The sequence below is a fragment of the Pseudoliparis swirei genome, chromosome 20 (genome assembly GCF_029220125.1).
Source record: "Pseudoliparis swirei isolate HS2019 ecotype Mariana Trench chromosome 20, NWPU_hadal_v1, whole genome shotgun sequence".
In the NCBI taxonomy this organism is placed as follows: domain Eukaryota; kingdom Metazoa; phylum Chordata; class Actinopteri; order Perciformes; family Liparidae; genus Pseudoliparis; species Pseudoliparis swirei.
Genome location: NC_079407.1, coordinates 23,125,448 through 23,153,199, shown reverse-complemented (window position 1 = coordinate 23,153,199; position 27,752 = coordinate 23,125,448). Strand labels below are relative to the sequence as shown.

At 43.3% G+C, this 27,752-nt stretch overlaps 4 non-coding genes and 4 pseudogenes across 4 annotated transcripts; 2 read left to right on the top strand and 6 right to left on the bottom strand.

The window, feature by feature from the left end:
• Positions 1-12,747: 12,747 nt before the first annotated feature.
• Positions 12,748-12,915, top strand: LOC130211429 (U2 spliceosomal RNA; annotated as a pseudogene).
• Positions 12,916-13,641: 726 nt separating this feature from the next.
• Positions 13,642-13,750, top strand: LOC130211428 (U2 spliceosomal RNA; annotated as a pseudogene).
• Positions 13,751-19,049: 5,299 nt separating this feature from the next.
• LOC130211403 (U1 spliceosomal RNA) lies at positions 19,050-19,213 on the bottom strand. The gene has a single exon (XR_008835040.1). It is a non-coding gene; the product is annotated as a U1 spliceosomal RNA (small nuclear RNA).
• Positions 19,214-19,630: 417 nt separating this feature from the next.
• On the bottom strand, positions 19,631-19,743 carry LOC130211431 (U5 spliceosomal RNA). Its single transcript, XR_008835058.1, has one exon. It is a non-coding gene; the product is annotated as a U5 spliceosomal RNA (small nuclear RNA).
• A 265-nt stretch (positions 19,744-20,008) lies between these two features.
• On the bottom strand, positions 20,009-20,200 carry LOC130211423 (U2 spliceosomal RNA). The gene has a single exon (XR_008835054.1). It is a non-coding gene; the product is annotated as a U2 spliceosomal RNA (small nuclear RNA).
• A 536-nt stretch (positions 20,201-20,736) lies between these two features.
• On the bottom strand, positions 20,737-20,850 carry LOC130211434 (U5 spliceosomal RNA). The gene has a single exon (XR_008835061.1). It is a non-coding gene; the product is annotated as a U5 spliceosomal RNA (small nuclear RNA).
• Positions 20,851-21,111: 261 nt separating this feature from the next.
• On the bottom strand, positions 21,112-21,290 carry LOC130211427 (U2 spliceosomal RNA; annotated as a pseudogene).
• Positions 21,291-21,614: 324 nt separating this feature from the next.
• On the bottom strand, positions 21,615-27,576 carry LOC130211315 (uncharacterized; annotated as a pseudogene).
• Positions 27,577-27,752: the final 176 nt, after the last annotated feature.

The window sequence follows — 27,752 nt, the reverse complement described above, 5'->3', positions numbered from 1 at the left end:
AATTATCCTTGTTTTAGGTCCATATGAGAGTCAAATTTTCAGCGGCTGGGATTAAGCACAAAAAGTAAAATGGAAACCACACTCTTAGAAAAGTTTTTCCCGTTAAATAAAAATTAGGGTGCTACGGGGAAAGGCACAAATTTTTCAAAAATTGAATTTAGGGAGCAAAAAACCTTAGTGCTGGAGGCTGGAAAAAATTAGGGAATCTCGATTGGGTGAGCTAAATGAAACCCTGAAAAATTTGAGCATTCGAAAGGCAAACCCCTTGGTGTACTGAGTTTAGAAAGTACCGACCCTCACGGTCTTGACAGAGTAGCCAAATATTCATGAATAGATACCAAGGCTGATTCATATAATCCTATCGGAAACCTAGTTATGTTAACTATCGGTGGCAAAATCTAGTTTACCCTTTTAGATGGTAGTCACCTAAGTGCAGCACATGGCACAGAAGCGGCCTGTTGCGTTTCACGCTCAATGAATAGTCTAGGGTTGATAAACTGACGTTAATGGTCTTTGTTGTAACGATCAGGTTTGAATCTGATTTCACTGATTCCTTTGTTATGGGATTTTTAAAATCTTACATCCTTATTTGTTTCAATGTCCAAGGCGTATTGCTTCTAGTGAGAAACTTTTGCGAAGGAGTTGAGTAAAGCTGAACACTGGGTCCACAATGATGCGTAAAGCCCTGCTTGTCACCGTGTAACAGAGAATCCTTCAAGAGGTCCCCGGGAGCTCGCGTTCTCGTGTCCCGACTTGCAAACAAGGGGAAATCAATGTCATGCGGATTGCCGAACAGCTTAATGATCCCATCCAGTAGTGGACAGAAATTGCCGTTTCAAGTGGAGATAGCATGGGAAGTAGTTGATGTTGCCGCGGTTTTGGCTGTAGCTATATCTGATGCCTACCAATCTTAAAGGGTGTGCATGTGGTCAACGTTGCCTTTATTGCCTGGTGGGTAATTTCGAGTTCGCCTTACAGTTGATTAGCTGAGTGCTGAGGAAGCCGATTACGTTGTTAACATAGTGGCTAGCCATACCGGACTTTGCACACATTTCCGGTTGTGAATCAAGGAGTTCATAGGGGTCTTAATTATGGTTCCTACAAAAAAGGGCTTACCCCGAATTGGCTGGGGAATTCAAATCTGCAGTTAAACGAACTTGAATGCTGTTTAAAAATGGCTCCTGATTGAGGGATTTGCGAAATTTTAGGCTTTTTCTCGGAAGGAATTTGGGTTTCTGTAAAAGGGTTGGGCAACGGGCCTGACCCCTTTTGCCATGGCCTTTTTTAAAAGTTTCGGAACTTTTAACCTTTAAATTCAGCTTTAAAAACCCCTTTAAAGCCTTGTTGAACCCTAAAGGGCGGGATTAATTACAAGGACTGGAATTTTCCCCAATCCGGGTTGAATATTTGGGCCGAATACGTTGAAATGTTTGAGACAAACTTTTTCTTTTGGGTTGGCCGTTGGGTTATCTTGATTCCGAGACGTAGGTGAGACCTTATGGGATTTATTAGTGATTCGGACATTTGGTGAATTTATGACGAGTGAAATTTTCCTGAGGGGTGATCATGGCCGAGTTCAGTCGAATGACTCACGTGCTGGTTGGGTAGTTAAAGTTCCCGTATCGGTTTTATTTATTTTGTTTGGGGGTGGTAAGAAATTTTGGTTTGGGCTTTTCCATTTGGCTAACTGAATTTCATGCCCATGACAGGACCCGGGAGTTCGCAAACCTCCTTGGCTTTTAAAATTGAGTTGATAACCCCGGGGCAATACCAAATTTTATTCGATTTTACGGGATAGATCAAATAACTTCACTTTTTTCAAATGTGTTGCGTGCCACAAGAATGGCTTAACAAAGGAACTTTAGTGGTACCTTATGATAAAAGGTATCTGAACCTATTTAGCATGGCATTTAAGGTGATTTTAATTTCCCGAGTGTTTCCCGGTTATTTTGGATGGGCTTTCAGTAAACAAAGTCACGGTAGTTAATGTGATCAAATTTCCCTTAAACTTTTTCCCAAAATTTAAAGGCTAATCTAAGGCTTGTTATCCGAAGTTAAATCGGGTAATTGCATTATTTGAAGTTTAATCAATGGGAGCAGCATTATAATCCCTTTTTTCCCAAATCTGTTTTGTTTAGGGTTTGACTTCTGGCACAGTTAGGAATAGGTGTTACAAAATATTTTGCTGCGGAGTCTTTTTAATTTTTCCAGAATCCCCCAGTAAAGTTATTTTTTAAAGGACATTTAAAGTGGGAACTTGAAAATTTCCCTCTATGGGCTGGATTTTCACTCAGGGTTTGAAGTATTCCAGCTCTTATGATGGAGGTGAAGTTTGCCTAGTGTAATATTAAATAATTTTTTTTGATCCCCTTCTGCAATTCTTTGAATTAATTCCTCGTTTTTTACGGGCTTTGGATATTTGGCGTTTAACTCGAATTAACGGGATTGAAAAAAATTATCAATTTCCCCGCAAAAAATTTCGCGGGCCAAGGGAAGCTTCTTCGTATGGGATTTCGGGACCTTTGAACTGTTGTTGTTCGATTTTGGCACGAAGGGCTATTTTAAAGTCTTAGGAACCCTTTTTCAGTTTGTTTTCCAGTGGGTTCTTAACTTTAGGAATGGCGTCCTGAGCTTCGAAAAACAGTTTTTAAGATTTTCGGTGCGTAGCCTTCATTACGATAGGAACGTTAACGTAGTTTTTTCATAAGCAAAAATAGGCTTGTTCAAATCTCTACCATGTGGCCCTTCGTTGAACTCCGTTTTGAGAATAAGATGCCAAATTTTCTTGTGAAGTTCACCTGGTTTTCCCTCGTAGTCTAATCATTTAATAACTGTGCCCATAAAGAGTGCTGAAGGTGACAATGCCTAAGTGTGGCCTAAATAATGATCTGAAGTTTCCCTTCTTGCAGCCGGGCTGTAGTAGTACAAAAGGGGAAAAAGGGGTTTTTCTTTCCTTAAATTAGGTAATTTTTTTTTCCCCCAAAACTAGCTTGGGCGGAGCAATTTGAAATCTCTTCACAGTTTTCAATCGTAACTTCACGTTATGTAGGAAAAGCTGTCTGTAATGAAGCCTTGATGGACCCAATGACACACTTCCATCTCTGATGGACGAAACTCTGAGATCGAATTGCCTGCTTCATGATACGATGTCCTAGGTTGGACTATTACCACAGTTGTCATCTGTCATGCCGGTGCCTGAGATGGATCGTATTGAACCCATTGGGAGATATCTATGACTATAATCCCTAGTGATCATTTCAGATTTAATAATTATGCAAGACATCTTCGGCTCGAATCTGTAAGCAGGCTACCAATAAGTGCATCTGACCTTGAGGATCTCCACTGATTGATCCTCAGGTTTACTTACTGAAGGGTCAGTGGATTCACTCAGGTCCATTGCAGTGGTGGGCATGGTAGCTTCAAAACGTATGGGATGCAGGACAACGATTTTGATATTTGTAAGAATGATCCTAACACTGCATGCCGGTGTGAGTTCCTTATTAGCATGAGGCCTTCCTCTCACGATGAAATGGAAAGCCAAATTGGGACAGAATCGCCTCTAGTAACATGTTGTGAAAATGTACCTTTCATGCCATTGAAAAGTCGTGGAGTGACCAAGGAATATATTTGTAATGACTAGTGTTCTGGCGGTGGTCTGTCACATGGTCTGAACACGAGCTAGTCTATCCATGAGGCTCACTCTTGAGAATCTGGACTGTCAGGTGACACTAGGTTCCTTAAAGTCTGCTCTTGAGCTGGACTTACATTGTATGAATAAGGCACAGTCTTTCTGCCTTTTACTAAGCACTATCCGTGGAAGAGTGAAACACTGAGACAATGAGAACTCAGAATTTTAAATCTTTGTCGGATTTAACGTACCTTGTGCATTTTGAAAGAAACAAACAGTGCTGGGTTAGTCCTGACACTGCTAATGCTGATTGAAAGAACTGCATTAGTGAGGATGGTCCTATGGTCGGCCATCTGAAATTCTAAAATGACTGATGGTTGATTCTTTGGACCTGTGATCTTTTGAGCAACAGTCTGATTCCCTAACTGTATTTGCCTTGGTGTAAATCTTTTTGGAGATGTTGTCCTGAAGACTTCCTCCATTAGTAGCAAATCCTTGGATTGTGCTTTAAATGGTTGCCAAGCTGTATTGCTTTCTCAGCAGGAGAAACTTCTTGCCAAGAAGGTTGACGTCTCAAGACACTGATCCATCAGTGGACCATGAACGGGAGTCCTGTGTCTAAGAATGGCCCCTGTTTTTCTGTTCGTCAATCATACTTCCCTCAGAGATACCTGATAAGAAGGTTTGGTTCCCCAGAGCGAGGCTCACCCAAAATTGCACTGTTTGCTGACCCTGAAAATTCCCCAAATTGGGTCTCGACCTGATAATTTTGGATAAAAGTGGGATGCGTTCTCTCCCTGATTGTCTGTTAATGAATAGGGCGATTCCCATGTGGAGTGGACACCGACAGCTAGCCAATTTTGTTCGATTAAATGTGTGAGATTGTGGTCTTTTCTGGTAGTGAGGGACTCTCAACACATGTTGTTGTTGTGATCGAGCATTCCGGGAGAATGGCCAAACCTTTCCCGTGATTTAGGATTCTCCAATGTCAATTTCGGGGAAGGGTTGGTTGGTGACTTGATTTGGGAATTGAAGTCTGGGCTATTCTCCTAAACTGTTAAATTTGCTAAAAGTTTGTGTTCGAAGATTCTTCCGTTATCAGCTTCTATTTCGGCTTTCATTGTTGGGGCTGTTTTGGAGAGGAACCCCATGAGTTATTATTGGACAGCTTTTGTAGATCCCCCATGTCATACACCACCATTTAAGGGGAAAATTCAGGTTTTCTCTGGAAGCACTTTTAACTCGGTTTTAAACATGTGTATCTGTTCTTATCAGTTATTTCTTGATTTTCCTTTGAAACGCCTGAGAACATTGAGTGCATTGAAACATTGTGTTTGTGTGTATCCTGTTTACTTTTAAACATCTTGTGGTTTGTTTTTGTGGTTATCTGCCCAGGATGGAAACAAACTTCGGGAGAGGAAATCACCCTTTTTTTTCTGTTTGGTATCTTGGTTTCGGATGTAAATGAAAAATGCTTGGGCCCAATGCTTTTTAAAGGTGATAATCTTGATCTCAGGCCTCGAATCTGTCAGAGGACCAATTGAAAATTTCACTGCTGAAAAAGGTTTGATGTCAGCTTCCTTTGCTCTGGGGGAGTTTGCTTAGAAAATGAAACCCAGTTTGCTGCATTCATGGAGAAACTGATATACCTAGGTCATTGTCAGTGTTCAATGAAAATTTCAACGACATCTGGGGGTGGCTCAAAGATATTGACTGTGAGTACCAAGGTGAAAGAAGATGGCATCTGAACTGGGGGTCATCCAGCATGGAGGACTCAGGGCCTGAAACATTCCATCCATGATAGTCCTTGACAACAGGGCTACATTCATAAGAAACCTGCAATGTGGGCATGGCACCTGGGCATGTCAGAACAGTATGCAGAAAAGGCAAATGGGATACTTTTGAAGAATCAACAACAGACAGTGCAACCTGTGTGAAACCCAAACACCTTCAGAAACTGCCACGGGCCTTGCTGAGTAAATTGTCACTTTAATAGAAATGCCCGCAAAATGGATCAAATGGTGCGAAGAATTTGGAGAAATTAATGAAAAACTACACTCTGGTCCTGTGACTGGGGAAACTGGGATCTAGAAGAGGAATGGGGTGCTAAATTGAACAAAGGTTGTGAAACTTCATTTGGGAGCTAGCTGGGGAAAGCTTCCTCTCCCAAATGCTCAACAAACAAGAACCTTGAGGATTGTCCCTGGCCTGGAGTCTTGGAGAAAACTGTAGCCTCGTATTGGACCAGGAGTTTCCTTTTTAAACCTGGGCTTTAAAAATGTTTTCTTTTTAAAAGGGAAAAGGAAAAAAAAGAAATTTCCCCCTTTTTAAAAAAGGGGAGTCCTCTAAGAACCCCCTTTAAATTTCTGTAAAACCTTCTTAAAGGACCCTTTTCCAAGATTTAAACCCAACCATTTAAGGTTTGGGCGTGTTAAAAAAACCCGTTTTTCCCTTTTTTAATTCTTCGCAGGTTTTAAAAAAGTGGTTCCACTAACCATTCGTTGTGGGGGCCTGAATTAAAGGGGGGGGAAAAAGGGGAAACCCGGGTTTTTAAATTTTATCCTTTTAGGCAACCGACAGGGCTCCCAAAATTTTTAACTTTTTTTAAAGCTTTTTAAATGGGGGGGAAAAATTAAGGAGGCCCCAAAAGGGTCCTTCTGGTTTTTAACTTAATTTTTGGACAACCCCAAAACCGTTTTTTGAAAAAAGGGTTTCAAAAAGGGGAAAAAGGGCCTGTTGATTAAATTTTAAATTTCGGGGAATTTTGGGCCCCAAGCCCCCGGGATTTTCCCCAAAGGGAACCCCCTTTTGGCCTTGGGGTCCGGGGGTTTTTTTCGGGAAACGGTTTTAAGGGTCCTTAAAGGGGGGTTTTAAAAATTGGGGGGAAAAGTTTCTGGGAAAAAGGGAAATTTGAAAGTTTTTGGCCCGGCCCAAATTTTTAAACAACCCCCAAAAATTCGAAAATTAATTTCTTTTTTCCCATTGAATTTGCTTTCGCCCCTTGGGGTTAAAAAGGTTTTTAAAAATTTTTTGCCCCCCGAAACCCCCAAAAAAAGGGGCTTAAAAACTGGGGGTTTAAAACCAGCCATTTTGGGAGGGTTTTTTCCCCTGAACCCCGGGGTGTGGGAAAAAAGGGAACCCCCCCTTTAAAAACCCCGGGTTTTTTGGGAAAACATTTTTTAAGGGGAAAATTTTAAAAGGGGCCCCCGGGCGGAAGCTGCCGAAGGGTTTTGGCAAAAAAGGGGGGGTCCCAAAAGGGGGTTTGTTTTATTTTCCCAGGGAGAGGGGCCTTTTTGGGAATTTTGGGGGAAAACCTTTTTGCGGGGGGGGAATTTTTTTCCCCCGTAAACCAGGGGTTTCAAATTTTTCCCCCCGGGGCCCCCCCCAAACCCCTTTAAGGGGTTTCCCCGGGAAAAAGGGTTTTTTTTGGGTTTTTTTTTTCCGGGGTTTCCCTTTGCCATAAGGCCCTTTTTTTAAAAAAACCCATTTTCCCCGGTTTTTCTTTGCCCCCAATAGGGAAACCTTGGGCCCCGGGGGAAAAATTTGGATTAAAAGCCCGGGAAACCCTTTTGGGGGTTTTTTTCGAATTTTTACGCTTTTTCACCCGGGGGTTTTCCCAAAAAAGTTTCCCCCCTAGATTTGGGTTTTTAAAAAAACCCCGGCAAAAATTCTAATTTCCTTTTTGGGGGGGTTTTTCCCAAATTTAAAACCCCAAAATTTGGGTTTGGGGCAAAATTTCCCCCGGGTTTGGGTAAAAAAGGCTAACCCCCTTCTTTTTTAAAACCCCACAGTAAACCCCTTTAAAATTCTAGCGGGGGGTTTTGGGGTACTTCCTTTGGGGTTTAAAAAAAGGGGGGGGCCCCCTTTAAAAAGGAAAATTTTTTCTGTTAATGTTTTTTGGGGGATTACCCTTTTGGGGGGGTTTGGGGGTTTTTTTGGGGGTTTCCCAAATATTTGGGGAAGGGTTTGTCGGGGGTTTTAACCGTTCCTAAAGGGCCTTTTAAAGGCCCCAAATTTTTAAAAAGGGCCCCTTTTTCGGGTTGCCCCAAAAACCTTTTTTTTCCCCCCGGGGGGGGCCCCCTTTTTGGGAACCCCCCAAAAAAACCCCCCTTTTTTGGGCCGATTTAAAAATGAAAAGCCCCTTTTTTTCCCCCACCTTGCATCCTGATAAAGCCGGTTTTGGGGGAAATTCCCCAAAAAAAATTTTCCCAGGGGTTTTGGGGGAAACTTTTAAAAAGAAGTTTATTTTTTTTAAATGAAAAAAAAAATTTAAAATTACCCCCCTTGGGGTTTTGGGTGGGTTTATTGTAAAAAAAAAACTCTTCCAGGGGGAAAGAAAAAAAATTTTTAAACAAAAGGGGGTGAAAAAAAGGGGTTTCTTCTAAATTCCCCGGGGAATTTTTTTTAAAAAGGGTTTCCCCTAAGCAAAAAAAAATCGGGTGACTTGAAGACTGCAATAGTCGGCATTCATTGAAATCCTTGTGCAATTTGTGCCAAAGGTTTTTTGGGCTTGTAATTTTAAGCGGGCGTGGGGAAAACCCCCAAACAAGGGTTAGTTGGCTTATGCGAAAAAACGGGTTGAAAGTTGCGGTCAAAATTGGGCATGTTGGATTTTTGTGGGACTTTTCAAAATGTTGGGGGAAATTTGGTTTTTGGATTTATCTGTTAAGATTTTTCCCAAGGCTTTTTTGGAAGATTTCGGGGGTTTTCCCGAGAAAGCTTGCCCTGAATGGCTTGTTTAATTTCCTGGAAATCATCCCCCCAGAAACCATACGGGGCCCCAGGTTGCCTTGGGGGGATATTGGCCGGCTAATATTTTCTTTATTAAATCCTTAAGGTATTGATTGTGATTTCTGAATAAGGATTGTTATTGCTATTTCAATTTGGTGTCGTTGATTTAATTGTTTTTTCAGTCAGGATTTCTTCCGGGGTTGGGGGCAGCCTTTGGAAACTGATTTTAGTTGTTTTTTGGGGGCCTTTCCTCCACTCAACCTTACGGAAAAGGGAAAATTTTTAAAGTCACCCCCTTTCTTTCAATATTTGTTTTTAGAAACTTAATTTTATTATGTAATTTTTAAACAGTTTTTTTGATGAGTTTCCTATATTGCTTTAATTTTGAATCCCTTGAAACTGTTAACCAACCCAAATTTTTGATTTCTTGAAGAAAATTTGGATCTTTCCTGTTTTAATGATAAGTGGTTCTGTTTTCTTATTCATTAAAAACCCTTTGGTAGTATTCTGTTTTACCTTTGGAAATAGACTGTTTCGTAAACAGATTTTTTTAAAAATTGTTCTTTGGTTGTAAACAATTCTTTTTAGTTTATTATCCTTTTAAAAAATTTTAGAGAATTCGGGGGTTCCTGTTTAAAATATTCCATATTTTATTGGCCCAAACTTTTATTTTTAAAAAAACCATTTTTTTCCCAATGGAAATTGACAATCCCACAACTTTTTGGTTGATTTAAAAGGGGGGAAATTTACAGTGTTGGTGGGTCTGAACTAAGGTCCCAAAATGGTCAGAAAAAAGGTATTTCCCTTTTCTGAAAGGTTTCATTATTTTTGCCCCGGTTGAATAAGAAATTTTTCCCCCAAAACCTGATTGTAATTTTATTGGGTTGTGCTAGTTGGCATGGAGGGTATTTTTAAAAACCCTTTTATCCTTTTAAAGGGAAAGAAAGTGGGAAACTTTAAGTGGTCTTCTTTGAGTGTTTGGAATTTTTCCTTTTTTGGTGATGGGAGCACTCCCTTTTTCCCATAAAATTTTTATCTAATTTTCTAACTTTTTCCCCAATTACTTTGGGACCTGAGGATGCCCCACCTGGTGGGGGACCTGTTGAATTTTTTTGGGCCCTGCCTCGGGCCTGATGAGGAGAAATGTTAGTTCACCGCTACTTTAATATTTAATTAACCTTTGCCATAATATTCTTGTTTGGCTTCCCTTTTTTTTGATTGATTTTTCATGTTTTTTGGGAGTATTGCTGAGACTAAATTTTTGATTTAAAAACTTAATTGAATTAAATGTTTTCTTTGAGGAAACAATTCCATATGTACTGTTGAACCTTTATCAAGAAATGGGTGTGGTTTTTTAATTGCCTTTTGTGTGGCTTTTAGGCAGATCCAGGCTCACAGGTTCAAGGGGAAACCTTCCTTTTCCTTCAAAGGGGAACCGTTGGTTTTTTTGAAGAATTGAAAACTCCTTTTGGGGAAATGAGTTTTTTTCAGGGAACCAAGGGGTTTTGAAAAAAGGAAAACTTGTTTGGGTTAGTGGTGGATGCTATGCAAAAACCTATGGGGAAACTGTCAATTAAAACCTTTGTTGGGGTTTTGGATTTAAATTAACTTTTGGTGAGAATTTTCCCATGATACCTTTTTATGGAGTTTTAAGTTTCCATTTAGCATCCTTTTTTGGTTTCAAGGGTTGCAAGGTGATTTTTCCACAAAAAACTTCTTAAGGGAGTTGGCCAAACATGAACATCGGGGCTGAAGGGGGCTGGAAAAGGCCCTGGGCTCAACTTCATTCGGGGTATAAAGGGGTGGTCACCGGGAGGCTCAGTTGCAAACGTTGAACCTAATTAATTCACCTGGCTCATTTTGGTAGTATCCTTTAAAATGTTTTTTAAAGTTTTGAGGAACCCCTTTTGGGAAGATTAGATGGGCCTGATTTCAATTGACGGGAATTCCCGGTTACAGGACAATGAGGAGGGTTTGGAGTTACTGATTCTCTATGTTATTGCCTGGAGTTTGCAAATTTTTTGGCGTCATTCTGCAGGGTGTTGGAGAACAATTGAGTTTTAGTTGGACAGCTTTTCCATTTGGCTGAGTCCCAGTCCAATGCCTCATACAACTGCACCATGACAAGTGAGAACGCCCAGGAGGTTGTCAGGCAAACATTGGGATCGCCTTTGCTAAGATCAGTGTAGTACTGTTCTTATCAGTTACGTTCTGATCTTCTTTGTGACTGGTCCTAGAAAACTGATTTGATGTTGAGCATTGAAGGACATCCTTGTTGGATTACGGTAATCAGTTGCTACTTAAACAAACTTTTGTGGTTTGTGTTTTGTGTTATCTAAGAGTTTGGAACCCTTCAGTAGAAGGAGAAACTAAAAATTCCGTTTTTCTGTTGTTGTTCATCTGTTTCTCAGGATGGGTCCCAGTTAAATGTGCTGGGAGGCACCATGAGTTAACTTAAAGAGGTTGATGGCTTGGATCTCAGGACTTTCCAGAAAAATACAGCACTGCTTTGCCAGAGGACCAATTGATAATTTCATTTAGGTGAGTAGCTTTGCTTGCGATTTGGAATGAAATGTACCCAGTTTGTGCTTTCCCAAAACTGACCTGATAATCTTGGTCATGTCATGTTCAATGAAAGAGTAATGCAGCTTGTGGCTCAAAGATATTGGAAACCAGGCTACCAAGGTGAGAGATGGTCAACCCGGACCCCATCCAGCAATGGCAGGACCTCAGGGCCTGAAACACTTCTCCATATATCCTGGGTGACACGGGTCATTCACTCCAAGAACCAAGTGTGCAGGCATACTGGCAGAATGTCAGGAAACATCAGCAAATGAGATGGATATTTGAAGAATCTCAACAGACAACCTGTGTGTGAACATCACCTTCGAACCAGGCCTTGCTACAGAGAAATTGTCACAAATGTGAAATGGAAATGTCGAACAAATGGAAATGGTGGGAAATTTGAAGAAATTTTGAGGCGTCTCAGATTGGTCCTGTGACTGAAACATTGCATGAGAAGGAGAAGGAGTCTGTGATGAAAAGTGAAGGACTTGTTTGGACTGTAGGGGACAGTCTGCCTCAAATGCTCAACAAAAAGAGACCTTGAGGAATGTGACCTGAGTCTAGGAGTAGACCTGAGCTCACATTCAACTGTAGGAGCAGTTTACCGTGTCTAAATCCTTCAAAAGATTAAAACCCAAGAATTAGTTTCATTAAACAACCTTGAAAAAAATGAGAATGCCATGTCACTCCCCATGAAATGGAGACTCAAAGAACTAAAACCCCTTTTAAATGGTATTTCTAAAAGACTAATACTAAGGTTTACTGTTACCTAACCATATTTAAAGATTTAACCTTTCAACCATCAATGTTAGAAATTGAGTGATGATTAGAAGATCAGACTGTTTTATCCTTTCTTAATTCCTTCAAGTCAGATGTGTTTTTAATTCAAGAATGTGGCTTGCCATTTCTAACCCACTTCTGTTGTGCAGGAGAGGGAACCAGTGAGCCCAGTGCGCGGGCTTGCCTTTGGAGAGCCATCAATGGTATGGGCGCCAACGTGAACCATTCTGCTCTGAAGCAGACTCGGGACCTGGCATGGATGGTGGCACGCGAGATCCCCCCAGTCAGGTCCGTAATACCACTCCAGGGGCATGTCTGCGAGCTCTACCTGTCGACCAGGTGGCGGAGCCCAGAGGCGGTGGGCATCTGCTCTGGGAGTGCAGTGCTGCTGTGAACCAGTGGGGCAAGGCCGGCTCCTTACAATTCCGTGCCGCAGCAAGGGAGGTCCTGGCAGCACAGCCCTGGTCCTGTATGGGGTGAGCCAGTCCACTCAAATTCCATTCGGACATTTGACAAACAGCGGGCTCACCTAGTCGCCAATACAGATGCAATGTGGACCGCCAAACATGTATTGAAGACACATGCAGGCCCGTAACCTTGATCCAAATGGCATAACTGACAGTCCCAACTGTAGCCGGTACGGGCGACGGGCGGAACGCAACCTGAAGAATCGCCTGTGCCCATTCGGACGAGGCGAACCACACATACCTGAGGTCAAAGCAACGCGGCCTGACCCTCCGGGAGGCAGGTGGGAAAGACATCGGGTGAGGATCTCCTCTGAGCACCAAGGCAGGAACCCGAGACCAGTTCTGTTTGGAGAAGCAAAAATAGGTTACTTGAGTAGGGACCACCCCAACTCCTGCTCCAACAGAAATGTTATAAGCGTGTACCTTTTGTGTATATGTTCCAGGGTGAAATTCTTAATTTAAAAAGTTAGGGTCCTAGTTGTCTCTAACTGCTAAAATGCAAATGTATATGTTTTAAACACTATTTATTATGTTGTGTTATATCGTGAAAAGAAGTGAAATCCTTTGTAGTATCCAATACATTTTCCGGAAAAAATCTATTTCTTATCAGTTTAATATCTGCTATATTCTCTATATGAGGATAACTTGCTAAACAGATTTTTAGCATTGGGAGATGAAAAAGGGCCCTTCATTCCTCCATGCATTGACCAGTATTGCAGTATTGCTGGTAACGGTGCACCTTCATTGTTATTTTAAAACAAAATCCATATTATACTTCTTACTGATTCCCCTCAATGAAGAATAAAATTGGAATGATATAAGCCTCTGTATGTTGGAATGTCCTCTTCATCATATGAAAATGGGTGTGGCTGTGAATACCTTCTTTAAACATGTTAGTAGGTGTCGGCAGGATCTGGAACACGACCGTCATCCGAGGCTCACCATGAGATATCGGAGTGGGACAACCTAGGACACCTTCTGCTCTTGGCAGGAGGCGGTACTACTTTGGGTTTCTCTTCCTGCTTGCAAGTCTTCGCCTTTTACTAAGACTTTTCGTGGAAAGGAACGCAATGAGTTGAACTTATTTTGTCAGGCTCTGCTATTAGGCGGGCCTTGTGCATTGTGAAAGAATGAAAAACGGTGCTTGGATTAGATGGCACAGGCCACTGCTATGCCTGATTGAAAGAACTGCAAATTGAGATGAGTCTCTGATGGCTCTGAAATCAAACTGTCACGTTGTGGCCTTTGTTTTTTGGACTGTGATCTTTTGGATGAGCGGAATCTGATTCCCCTCACTTTCGATTGTTCACACGGCTGAGTTTTGAGAGGAACACCAATGAGTTGAAGTTAGTTTAGGACAGCTTTTCCATTTGGCTGAGCATCCACAGCTTCCAATGCCTCAAACAACTGCACCATGACAAGTGAGAACTGTACCAGGAGGTTGTCTCTGGAGGCAAACCGTTGGTGGTCATCGTTTCTCGGCCTTTTGGCTAAGATCAAGTGTAGTATCTGTTCTTATCAGTTATTCTGATACTTCCCTTTAGACTGACTACGTCCCTCCCGTTAGTGAAAAACTATTGCCCACCTGTGGCATGTGTTGATGCTATTAGGAAGGACATTCAATTTTGGGTTTGTGGATTACAGTGTCAACCTCCGCAGGTTACTGTAGCCACATTTAAAGCATCTTTTGTGTTTTTGAGGTTATCTTTAATACAGTACTCATGAAACCTGCACCAACTCATCAGGGCAGAAGGAGAAAGGTAAATACACTCCGCTAAAAGTTTGCTAAAAAGTTTGCAGTCGCAGTTTAGAAGAGTGATTGGTCTCCAGTTCTTTAGGTCCGTTTGTCGCCCATGGACTCGGTAACTATCCACAGTCTAAAGCTGTCAGGGTGTCGGTCTAGTCTTTCAAAGTCCGTAAAAACAGTGAGTAGGTCTGGGTTTAAAATATCCCAAAAGGTCAGATAAAATTCCCACGGAAGCCCATCGTCTCCCGGGGACTTCCGTGTTTTAAAACTTTTCAATCAGTTACTTAGCTCAACTGGGGTAAAATCTTTTGTTAAAAACACACTTCTCAATCTTTTTTTCCATATACTTTAAAACGTCTTTTATGGCCTCTCCTTCTACAGGCTTTTCTTTGTAAAGTTCTGAATAAAGAACTACTATTGTGGACATTCTATCGTCAGTTTATTTCTGCCACTTCCACATTCTTTTTTTAATCTAGAAGGCCTCCCCTTTATTTAAAATTTTCTTGAAGAAGTACCTGGTGCACTTTTCCTTCTTCCTGATCCTTTCCTTGCTTCTTATAATTATACCCTTGCTTTTTCAGCTAAAGACAACATATACTTTTATTTCATTTATTTCCCTCGACTAAAATCCATGTGCCCTGTTGGTTTTACTTCAAAATATCTCTGTAGTAACTTTACACAGGCCAACATGCGTCATAGTACTAATATTATCTTTCTTCTTCCCTGCTTACCTGTCTAAAGAAAGTCTGGGTCCTCACCTTGTTAACCATTTCCTACCAGTGCTGCACGTGTCTCATTATAGGTCTTGGAAGGGTCTGCCAGTCTTGGTACCTCCTGAACTGACTAACCTAAATCCTTGTTTTTCTAGAAGGGCAGTTGGAGTTTCCACAGACCACTTCCTGCTGTCACACCGAGGACAAGTGAGGAGGGTACATAAAGCATAAGCGTGGTCGAAGAAGAGACAGGTGACAATCTAACGCATCAAGTTGGTGGGCAATCTACGGTATATTCAATAAAGGTCTATTCGAGGAGGCTCTGGTACCATCACCACTGGACCAGAGTGAGCCCTCCTCTCTGGGATGCAAGAGTTTTAAAACAGTCCGTCAATGTCCTAAAATCCTTCACATATATTCTGTATGTCCAAACCGATGTTTTTGTCACTTTATAAGTCTTCCTATACTTTTCTATCATTTTCTATTAGAAGTCTGCAGTTAAAATCTCCTCCTATAACTAAAGTTGCCCTACCCTATGTATGGGACCTGCAGGTTTCTAAAAGGTCATACCTGTCATTTTGTTGTTAAAACCATAAATATTGGAGCTTAAATCCTTTCCCATAAAAGACAGGTGTACTAAAAATTGCTTGTGCCATCTCTCACACAGTGCTGCCCTTCACACTGAGATAAAAGTTTTAATAAAATAAGCCCTCCATACGTTTCTGTTTTCGGTTGATCCACTCCCATGTGGAAGTTTGTGGCCATAATTTTCCCACTTCCTGTAGTGGAGTTTAGATTTCAAAATGTAGCAAACCCATTCTTGAATTAAAAACACATCTGACTGGGAGGAATTTAAAAAGGATAAAACAGTCTGAAAATACCATCTTAAAAGGCGGTTATAAAAGTTCTTTTGAGAGGAGCTCCTCCATTTCTATGGGAGAGGAGTGACATGGATGTTCTCTATTTACCTTTCTCCCTTTTCTAGGTTGTGTACATGGTGAAAAGCTAAATATTTAGTTCTGTGTCCCTTGGAGTCGTTTTTAATTCTATATTTAGGGAGGAGACCTCATTTGGGGAACTGTGGGGGAAAACTCTGGGCTCCTCCACAGTTGAACTGTGTGAGGAGCTCCCGGTTCTACCCCTCTTCTCCAAGACTCCAGGCTCAGGATGGGGACCCTCCAAGCAAGCACAGTTCCAGATGCCATCTTCATCTTTCACCTTGGTAGCCTGGCCTTTCACAGTGCAATATCTATTGAGCCACCACCAGATGTCGTCTGCATTCTATGTTTCATTATGAACATTCCCAATGACAATGACCGTTTTAAGAGGTATTATCAGTCAGTTTCTCCACGTTGAATGCCTTGAACTGGGGTTTTACATTTTCATATGGTCAAAACTCCTCCAGGCAAAGGCTGACGAAAGCTGACATTCATGAAACCCACATGTTCGGGGGAGTGTAATTATACAATTAAGGTTCCTCTGGCTTGAACAGCAATTTGCCTTCTGTGTCGTTTCTGGAAAGAGTCCAGCCTGGAAGTCCAAAGAGTTTTCCATCAACCTCTTTAAAGTTAAACGTACACATGTGGTGTGCCTCCGCATGCCGGCATTTTGGCCGACATGGGTGAGGCTTTCCACATCATCCAGAGGAAAACCAAGATCACAAACAACCAAACAAGAAAAACAACAAAGGAAGAGTGTATTTACCTTTCTCCTTCTGCCCTGATGAGTTGGTGTTTCCGGAGTACTGCAGGTACAAAGATAACCTCAAAAACACAAAACACAAAAGATGTTTAAATGTGGCAAAGTAGCAACCTATGGAGGTTGACACTGTAATCCACAAACCCAAAATTGAATGTCCTTCCTAATAGCATCAACACATGCCACAGGTGGGCAATAGCTTTTCACTAACGGGAGGGGATCGCAGTCTAAACCAAAGGGAAGATCAAGAACGAATAACTGATAAGAACAGATGTTTTTTTAATTTTTTTTAAAAATGTTAAAAATAATTGTAATTATGAAAATTCCTTACACAAATCAAAATTTATACACATTTACAACTTTCCATTTACACGAATACCCCACACCATGCATTTAAAAATACATACAATTACAAGTATCTGCACACCCACAGAAAACCCTGTACAAATGATGTTCTTAACGCCCTAAAGAAACAGCACAACACTATTGTCCCTTTTGTAGGACTCCCCATCTCACCTAACCCTCCTTTCCATCTTCCCAGGGCAGCATGCTTCCCCCGCCTGATGTCACCTTTCCACACCTACCCTTTTGAAACAAATTGCAGCATGGCCTTGAGTTCCTACCAAAATCATAGACAGCCTTCTTTCACTAGTCCCTCATTCCTCTTTACATTTAAAAGGGCATGAACTTTACTGAACCCATAATACAGAAAAAAGAGTTCTAAATCAAAATCCAGGACTCTTAAGAGCAAAATGCGATCCTATCATCTTCAGCCCAGGAAAATGGCACTGTGTTGGGGAATTAGATGGTCTTCTGGGCCCATCATATGCATCTTCTCCCAAAGAGGGACCAGCATGAGCAGGCCGCAGGAGAAGATTCACAGGCTCTAGTCCCAATCCTGCAGTTAGCATGGCAACCTAGGTCCCATAAATTGTCCTAAACCTCCCAACCTTTTCACCTGGGCCTCCACCCTTCTGCTTCTGTCAGCAGCTCTCCTTTGCCGCCCTGCCCCGTCTTCAGTCCCACCCTCAAACCCTTCCTTTTTGCCCTGCCCATCCTTGCTTTCCTTCTTGGATTTTTTGCAACATGCCCCCTCCTCATTCTTTCCGTTCTCCGTTGGGTTGCCGTCTCCGAAAACCTGCGAGACCTTCCGTGCCCCTGGCTTTGATGAGGAGGAAAATACTACAGGTGTGGGCAAGGGAAACCCCTCCCCCACGCCGTCGGTAGGTACTTGTGTCCCCACATCTGCTTCGATCTCTACACGCAGCACTGTACCAACTCCTCTCTCTGAAATTATCGCACCTTTTCTCCCCTTTGTGCTGGGCTCTCCTAGGAATGCCCTGCTTTTCCACCACTTCTCCATGAAGGACACCAGTAGGTTTGTAGCCTCTGCAAATGTTCTCTTCCGAGCCAGGACAGCTCCGGAACAGGTGGTCGGTCCACACGCATCCATGGCAAGTTTTTTGCACCGTGCAGTCCTTGGCTGAGTGTCCAGTCTGCCCACAGAAACGGCAGCGATCTCCAGCGCAGCCTGCATCGTTATGGCCGGACTGCCTGCATTTTCCTGCAAAGCTGGTTGGCGCTGCAGTGAAGAGAGTATCCACGATCTCCCCAAGGCTAAAAACAGCAGGGGGTGTGCTGAGCCATCTGGTCCATTCGGGGTCTTCATGCGCAGCAGCACCTGAAACTGGCCGGTCCAGAATCCAAGGGGTCCTTAATGTGCGACCTGTTGTCACCCACACATCGCCATACTGGCCCAAAAAAGTGAACAGGGCTTCATCAGCAACAAAAAGGGTTGTACATATGTACTGACACGGAGTCTGAAATTGGTCTGTCGAGATTTACAACCGTGTAGCAGGATAACGGGCTCACCCCAGCTTCTTCTTCTGCAGTCTTCAGCCACTCTTCTGTAGGCACAATCGTCAAACAGGTTACATCTAAACTTTTCTCCTGCCTTGGTTCCACTGGATGCAGCACACCTCGATCTTCAAGCATGGGTTGTCCGAGTGATGACTTCTTTGCCAAAGAACACTCTTGACAGCACTTTCTCCTCTCCTGTCTTTGCCCGGAACCGTAGCGTGTACCTCAGCCCAAACTTTGGAATCTGCTGCGTCTCAGACGATCTTGACCTTTGCCCATCTGGATCACCATGGAACTCACTATATAGTAGTTCTCTGCTTCCACCATGATCTGCCAAAAGGGTTTAGAGAAGCGATGATCCCCAATGGTTTGCTTCCAGAGACAACCTCCTGGGACGGTTCTCACTTGTCATGGTGCAGTTGTATGAGGCATTGGATGCTGAGGATGTAGCCAAATGGAAAAGCTGTCCTAAACTAACTTCAACTCATTGGTGTTCCTCTCAAACACAGCCCTGTAACAATCGAAAGCCTGAAATATGAGCACGCTGATAACGGAAGAATCTTCAGAACACTGTTACTCTACAATCCAGGGAAAATTTCAGTGAGGAGAATCAGATTCAGACCATCCAAAAGACCACTCCCTTCTAATAGCCATTGGGATCACAGGCTATTGGCATCACTCAGATCAACAGCTCACAGCGTACAACACACTGCTGTTGCAAAGCATCACTTTCACTTGTCTCGACAAACTGCATGAGAAAGCCAAGGCCACAATCTCACACTGTCATCGAACAGAAATGGGCAGCTTGTCGGTGTCCGTCTCCATCTAGGAATCACTTGGTATTTATTCAACAAGACAATCAGGAGAGAGCGCGAACGCAGTCCCCCACTACCAGAAATGTTGCAGTCGAGATTCCCACATTTGGGGAATTCGCAGGGGTCATCACAACCGGAGTGCAACGGCTGAGCCTCGCTCTGGGTGAACCACCTTCTTGATCATGGTATCTCCCCTGCCAGGTAAGTATGAGTTGGATGAGACAGAGACAGGGGGGCCATTCTTAGACACAGCACTCCAGTTCATGGTCCACAGATGGTTCAGTGTCTTTGACGTCAACCTCCCTTGGCAAGAAGTTTCTCCTGCTGAGAAAGCAAATACAGCCTTGCAACCATTTGAAAGCACGAAATCCAAGAATGCTAATAATGGAGGAATCTTCAGGACACATTTCTTCCATAAACAAAGAGAAATATCAGTGAGGGGAATCAGATTACGCTCATCCAAAAGATCACAGTCCAAAAAACAAAGGCCACAACGTGACACAGTTTGATTTCAGAGGCCGACCATAGGACTCATCTCACTTGCAGTTCTTTCAATCAGGCATAGCAGTGGCTCAGCGCACTAACCCAAGCACTGTTTTTCGTTCTTTTCACAAATGCACAAGGCTCGGCCCAACAGCAGAGCCTGACAAAAATAAGTTCAACTCATTGGTGTTCCTCTCCACGGAAGTCTTTAGTAAAAGGCGAAAGACTTGTGCGTTATGAAGAGAAACCAAAGTAAGTACCGCCCTCCTGCCAAGAGCAGAAGGTAACCTAGTTGTCCCACTCCGATATCTCATGGTGAGCCTCGGATGACGTGCCGTGTTCCAGATCCCAAGCCACACCCACTAACATGTTTAAAGAAGGTATTCCCACAGCCACTTTCATATGATGAAGAGGACATTCCAACATGTTACAGAGGGCGATATCGTCCAATTTGTTTTCCTTACATTAGAGGGGGAATCAGTAAGAAGTATACATGGATTTTTGTTTTAAACAATGTTTTTGAAGGGTGCACCGTTCCCAGCAATACTGCAATACTGGGTCAATGCGTGGAGTAAGATGAAGCAAGCTCCTTTTTCATCTCTAATGCTAAAAATCTGCTTAATAAGTTATGCGTCATATTATAGATATATATCAGATATTAAACTGATAGAACAGATACTACACTTGATCTTAGCCAAAGGCGAAGCAATGACCCCCAATGGTTTTGCTTCCAGAGACAACCTCCTGGGACGTTTCTCCACATGACCAATGTTCAAGTTGGCCTCAAAAACGTACCCAACCTGCGGCTTGAAGTCACGACAGTTTTAAGTAGTGTGTGCCTGGCTAGCTCAGTCGGTGGGGCATGAGACTCTTAATCTCGGGAGTGGGTGGAGTTTAAAACTACGTTGGGCTAAATATTTGGCAAAGATAGTAATTCAGGATGAATCATTTCTTTGGCGTCAGACCAATATTCAAGTTGTACTCAAACTCACTATATCTAATAACTATTTATTAACAATATTTCAAACTTCTTCCTTTCAAGTGACGAAATCACGACAGATTTAAATTAGTGTGCTATTTAGCTCAGTCGGTGGGAGCATGAGACTCTTAATCTCAGGGTCGTGGGTTCGAGCTCCACGTTGGGCTAAATTACCTTTGGCAAGGTAGTAATTTGAGATGAAGCAGGCATAGCAGTGGCTCAGCACACTAACCCAAGCACTGTTTTATTTCTTTCACAAATGCACAGACTCAGCCCTAATGGCAGAGCCTGACACAAATAAGTTCAACTCATTGGTGTTCCTCTCCATGGAAGTCTTTAGTAAAAGGCGAAAGACTTGCACGTTATGAAGAGAAACCAAAGTAAGTACGCCCACTCCTGCCAAGAGCAGAAGGTAACCTAGTTGTCCCTCCGATATCTCATGGTGAGCCTCGGATGGCGTGCCGTGTTCAGATCCCAAGCCACACCCACTAACATGTTTAAAGAAGGTATTCCCACAGCCACACCCATTTTCATGATGAAGAGGACATTCCAACATGGAGGGCGATATCGTCCAATTTGTTTTCCTTACATTAGAGGGGGAATCAGTAAGAAGTATACATGGATTTTGTTTTAAACAATGTTTTTGAAGGGTGCACCGTTCCCAGCAATACTGCAATACTGGGTCAATGCGTGGAGTGAATGAAGCAAGCTCCTTTTTCATCTCCCAATGCTAAAAATCTGCTTAATAAGTTATCCTCATATAGAGGATATATCAGATATGAAACTGATAAGAACAGATTTTTTTTTCTTTCGAAAAAATTTATTGATACTCATACAAAGGATTTCAATTTCTTTTCACGATACAATTAATAAATATACAATAAATAGTGTTTTAAAAACATATACATTTGTATTTTAGCAGTTAGATTGGACAGTTTTTTTTAAATTAAATTTCACCAGAAATACCACATACATTAAAAAGGTACACGCTATAACACTTCTGTTGAGCAGGAGGCGGGGGGTAGGTCCCTACCCGGTGTGCAACTCATTTGCTCCTCCAAACAGGGCTGGTCTCTCGGGTTCCCGTCTTGGGTGCTCAGAGGAGAGATCACCCGATGCTCCTTCCCATCTGCCTATCTCCCGGAGAATCAGGCTAGTTGCTGCTGCTTTGACCTCTGTATGTGTGGCTCCGGCTCCTTAGGTCGAATGGGCACAGAGTAGCGATTCTTCTTCAATAAACAAGTCCTTGGCCTGTCGCCTGCAGCTCATTGCCAGTTGGATAGTGGCTGCGGCCATTTGGATCACAGCCCGCAGAGGGATCTGCATGTAATCTTCTTACCAGCAAGTTTCACCAAGCGGTCCATATTGCATCTGTAATGGCGACTACTGAGGGGTGAGCCGCTGTTTGGCAATGTCCTGAGCTGGAATTTGGGTGGACTGGCTCACCCCAGCCAGGGACCAGCTGTACTGCTGTCAGGACCTCCCTTGCTGGCAAGTACAGGGGGAATTATGAGGCAGCAGCCTTTGCTCTAATTCTACAAGCAGCACTGCACACTCCCAGAGTAGATGCCTCACCGACTCTGGGCTCGGCTCCACAACCTGGTCGGGGACAGGTAGAGCTCCGCAGACATGCCCGTGCGTGCGTACGGCCTGACTGGGGAGGATCTCAAGAGCCTACCATCCATGACAGGTCCCAGGTCTGTTTGGAAGGCAGAATGGTTTAGATTCGCCATACCATTGAGTGGCTCTCAAAGGCAAAGCCGGCGCACATGGGCTCACCTGGTTTCCCCTCTCCTGCACAACAGAAATGAGGACAGCGGTGATTAGTAAGGGTCTCTAAGTCCTCCTTCTCAAGTTCATATGTTCTTTAAAAACATCTGAATAAAAGCATAGGCTGAGTGGCAGGTTAAAGGATGCTCTAGGTTTCCTCAGATCTCTGGGTATTAGTTTTAACGACTTTTGGATTGTACGACCCATCAGAACCTTGTCATGTCTTAAGTCTTTTGGTTTCTGGATGGGGAGCTGGCTTCTACAGCTCATGATGTGTAGTCACGGTATATCTGCTTCCTAGAAAAAAGCAGCAGGTCCGGCCTCTCCTTTTCCTCCTTTTTCCTTTGTTTTTTTCATTTCCTAGGCTTCTTCTCCAGGCGCTCCCACGCTTGGACTATTTACAGGAAATAAAAGATGGCTCGTTCCAAGTCTAAAAGCACTTTCTTCAGTGGGATAAAACCAAACTGATGAGTATAAAGCAAGGGGTCCAAAATCACAGATTTGATAATTAAAACCTTCCTTCAGAAAGCGTCAGTCCTCTAAGTGTCCAGTATCCCAGTCTCTGCTTGCTTTCCCTACCACGTCAGGCCAGTTTGTTTTCCCTCCCCCCTCCCTGTCGAATTTGACCCCAAGTATTCTCTGGTCAGTCTGGGTCACAGTCAAGGGGAGTCCTGTCCTATCAGTCGCCTTCCACGGTCCATAAAATTGAGCTTGGGTCTTGTTGCCGGTTGAGCTTTTGACCCAGAAGGCCCGTCCATACATGATTCAGTCAAGGTCAAAGCGTCCTGTTGATGGATAAAAGATCAGTGCATAAAGTATTTATATCATCCATGTAAAAAATGGACTTGGATTTCAGTCGCCCACTCCCTGGTGTTGTAATCCCACTGATCAGTTTTTCTTGTCTAAAAAGCCTGTGCCAGAGGTTACGATACCTATAGCGGCGTAGAGGAGGGGGCGAATAACTTGTGAGGCAACCCTGACGGACACACCGCAGTTTATTTTGAACTGCGTTGGTCAGATGCATAGTTAGCAAGAAATTTGCTGGTGATTCCCCGATACAGCGAAGTCACGAGATTATCATCGCTTCACAGAGCCCACCTTTTCAGCACCTCAAAAGAGGTACTGATGCGAGACAGTCGATCAAAGCTTTCTCAAAATCTAAAATTTAGGACTACTAGCAGGATGTTTCTGTCTCGCGCATAACAGATGGTGTATCTCGGATCCATCTGAGGCTGTCCGTGATCTTCACTCCCGATGCAGCTTTAGGAAACTTGATCCGGGTGGATTGGCTAAACCCTTTAAAAACACAGATATCCAAGTTAACTGCTTGTAAGTTTGCCCAAAAAAGGGTTTACAGTCGCCAGTTTAGAGAGTGATCGGTCTCCAGTTCTTTAGGTCCGTTTTGTCCTTGTGGACTAGAGTAACTATCCCTGATCTAAAGCTGTCAGGGTGTCGGTCTAGTCTTTCAAAGTCCGTAAAAACAGTGAGTAGGTCTGGGTTTAAAATATCCCAAAAGGTCAGATAAAATTCCCACGGAAGCCCATCGTCTCCGGAGCCTTCCTTGATTTAAAACTTTTCACACAGTTACGCTGAAGGCTCAGCTTTAGGGGTAAAATCTTTGTTAAAACTCACTGTTCTCAATCTTTTTCCATATACTTTAAAACGTCTTTTTATGGCCTCTCTCCTTCTACAGAGGCTTTTCTTTGTAAAGTTCTGAATAAAAAACTTCTATTGTGGACATTATATACGGTCAGTTGTTTCTGCCATTTCATACATTCTCTTTTTAATCTTTGAGAGCTCTTGGTTTAAAATTATCTTGAAAGAGTACCTGGTTTTTCTTCCTAAGTCCTTTCCTTGCTTCTTATAATTATACCTTTTTCAGCTAGAACAACATCTCCATTTTTATTTCATTTATTTCCTCATTAAAATCCATGCCCTGTTGGTTTCTTTAAAAATATCTAGATTAAACTTCTGCAGGCCAATAAATCTATCGTCCCTATCTTTTTTCTTCTTCCCTGCCTGTCTAAAGAAAGTCTGGGTCCTCCTTTTAACCATTTCCCACCAAGATTCAAGATTCAAGATTCAAGATGATTCAAGATTCAAGATGTTTTATTTGTCACATACACACACAGGGTGTGCAGTGAAATGAAAGTGGCAATGCTCAGCAGGAATGTGCAAGGGCAACAAGTCACACTATTTACAATAAAAACAACACAATATTTACGAAGTGTGTGTGTGTGTGTGTGTGTGTGTGTGTGTGTGTGTGTGTGTGTGCCTAAGAGGCAGTTGTGTGGGTCTATGTGGGGTCCTGGTGAGGTCGAGTTCACAATCCTGATGGCCTGAGGAAAGAAACTCCCTCAGTCTCTCTGTTCTTGCAGCGTGACTACGAGGCGCCTGCCTGACCAGCACTGAAACAGTCTGTTGTTGGTGGTGAGGATCCTTCATGATCCTGGCTCTGGTTCTGCACCTCCTGGTGTACAAGTCCTGCAGGGTGGGAGTGTTCAAAGTGCGCTCAGCCAGCACTACTCTCTGCAGACCTTCCTGTCCTGAGCGGAGCAGTTGCCAAACCAGGCTGTGATGCTTCCTGTCAGGACGCTCTACAGCTCCAGAGTAGAAGGACTGAAGGATCCTCTGGGAAAATTTAAAATTCCTCAGCTGCCTGAGGTGGTAGGCGCTGTTGCCTTTCTCACCAGAGTGTCTGTGTTCTGGACCATGTCAGATCCTCGGTGATGTGGACTCCCAGGTATTTATACGCTCACCCTCCCACAGTAGTCCGTTAATCCCCAGTGGTGAGTCGCTCTGTTGTTGTACCCTCCTAAAGTCCACAATCAGCTCCTTAGTTTTGGTGACATTCATGATGAGGCTGTGTCCTGGCACCAGGTGACAGATGCAACTTCCTCCAGGTAGGCCTTCTCGCGTTGTCGGAGATCAGGCCCACCACCACTGTGTCATCCGCAAACTTGATGATGGTGTTGAGCTGAACCTGGCCACACAGTCATGTGTACAGGAGTACAGTAGGACGCAACCCTGGGGATCCTGTGTTCAGGGTGAGGATTTGAGGTGTGCCCACCTGACCACCTGTGGCCTGGCTCAGGAAGTCCAGGATCCAAGCACACAGGGGTGTTCAGTCCCAGCTCAATCAGCTTGCGCCAGTCTGAGGGACTATGGTGTTGAAAGCTGAACTATAATCAATGAACAGCAGTCTCACAGCCCCTCTGGCTGTCCAGATGAGAGTGTGGTGTGCAGTACCTGGGAGACAGCATCATCTGTGGATCTGTTTGGGGATAAGCAAACTGCAGGGTCCATGGAGGAAGGAGGAAGAGTGTAGTCCTTTATCAGCCTCTCAAAGCATTTCATGACCACCAGGTGAGCCACGTCGGTAGTCATTCATACATGCTGAGAAGCATTCTTGGGCACAGGGACAATAGTGGATCTCTTGAACAGGCGGGACCACAGACTCAGCCAGGAGAGGTTGAATATTGTGGTGAACACTGAGCTAGCTGGTTAGCAGTTCAGTATCCCCAGATATGCCATCTGGACCTGCAGCTTTCCTGTGTTCACCCTCAGAGCCCTCCTCACACTGTGCTCGGTCACAGAGGTGTGTTCATTCCAGTGAATCACCTCCTTCTACTGTTGTTGAGACAGACGTTGTTGCTAGCCTCAAACCGGCATTAAATGAGTTCAGGTCGTCCGCTAGGAGTCGTGACTCACCGTACCCGGTCTGAGAGTCTGTGATAGTCAGTAGCATACCTGTGTCGCTGCTCCATCTGTGATTCCATCGTCTGTACCTCTTACCTTTCGCCTCCTCAGTCCAGACCGCGCCTTGCTACTCCATTTGCGGATACAAGACCGGAGTTAAGCAGCAAGGGCGTCACAGCTTCACGGATGGATCTATCAACCCAGGCTTTTGGTTAGGAAAGACCAACTTTTACCTGACGATGTCAGCAGTTATGAGGCTCATTGCTACTCAAGAACTCTGGCTACACTGGAACTGGATTGATCATGTCCCAGTCAGACACGCAGAGCCGAGCTCAGTCTGATTGGTCAGACAGACTCCTAACGCTTGATCTGTCGAAGCAGAAAATCGCATGGTCTGATTTCAACAGGGAGAGACAGCTTGTACCTCTTTAATGGCGAAGCTGGTCCGTTTTCGTAGCACGAAGCTGGTGATCTGACAGGTTTCCTGTTAAAGTCCAGAAACGGCGCGATATTATTGTCAAAAATCAGTGCCGAGAAATGGCTTTGTTGAAGTATGACGGCTTGGTAACGCTGAATCCAAAAAGTGGCTCACGCATTTCAGTGTTCTCAGGAAGAAAGTCAATGTTCTGGTCACAGTTTCATGGATCCAGTTAGACTCTTCCGTTCTCATTCTGAAAATCTCAACCATCCCAACTCGATATTTCAGACAAAAGTACCCGTCCTATGTTTAATCTGATCTGCCAATCTTCTTATTTTAAAGTTAAAAGGATGCTGTGTGTTACTCAGTCTGCAACTCCTTTTAGTTTTCTTAATACTGCTGATTTTAATCCCCCCACGCTATCCAGGCAAAACCTTGTTTTCGTTTCAAAATGTTTCTTCTGTTAGTCACCTTTTTCTTTCTCTGACATGAGTCTCCGTTACTCTGACACCGCTGCATCTTGTGTTGAGTTCATAGGTCTTGAAGGTTACCTGGTACTGCTCCTGAACTGACTAACTAAATCCTTGTTTTCAAAGGGAGAGTTGAGTTCACAGACCACTTCCTGCTGTCACACCGGACAGTGAGAGTGCTGAAGCAAGCGTGGTCTAAAAGAAGCAGGTGACAATCTAGCATCAATTGGTGGGCAAGTGTTAAAAATGGTCTATTCGAGAGGCTCTGGTACCATCACCACTGGACCAGGTGAAGCCCTCCTCTGGGATGCAAGGTTTTAAAACAGTCCGTCATCCTAAAATCCTTGCATATATTCTGTAATAAACCGATGTTTTGTCCACTTTAAAATCTTCCCGACTCCTTTTCTTCATTCGATAGAATGCAGTTAAAATCTTCCTATAACTAAGGGTGCCTACCTAACATGTGACCTGCAGGTTTTTTAAAGGTCATACCTGTCATTTTGTCGTTAAAACCATAAATATTTAGGAGCTTAAAATCCTTTCCATAAAGACAGGTGCTAAAATGCCCGCCATCTCTCACCAGTGCTGCCTTCACCTGGATAAGGGATTTTTATAAATGGCTCCATCGCTTTTCGTCGATCCACTCCATATGGAAGTTTGTGGATAATTTTCCACTTCCTGTAGTGGGTTAGAAATGGCAAGCCATTCTTGAATCAAAACACATCTGACTTGGGAATTAAGAAAGGATAAAACAGTCTGACTTTCCGAATCCAATTAAAAGGGGGAAAAAAAGGGGGGGGGTGAAAAAAAATTTTTTTTTTTTTTAAAATTTTTTAAAAGGGGTTCATTTCTTTGGAAAGGGGGAACCCTTTTTCGGGGCAATTTTTTAAAAGTATTTATTTTTTTTTAATTCCATTTTAAAAACGGGG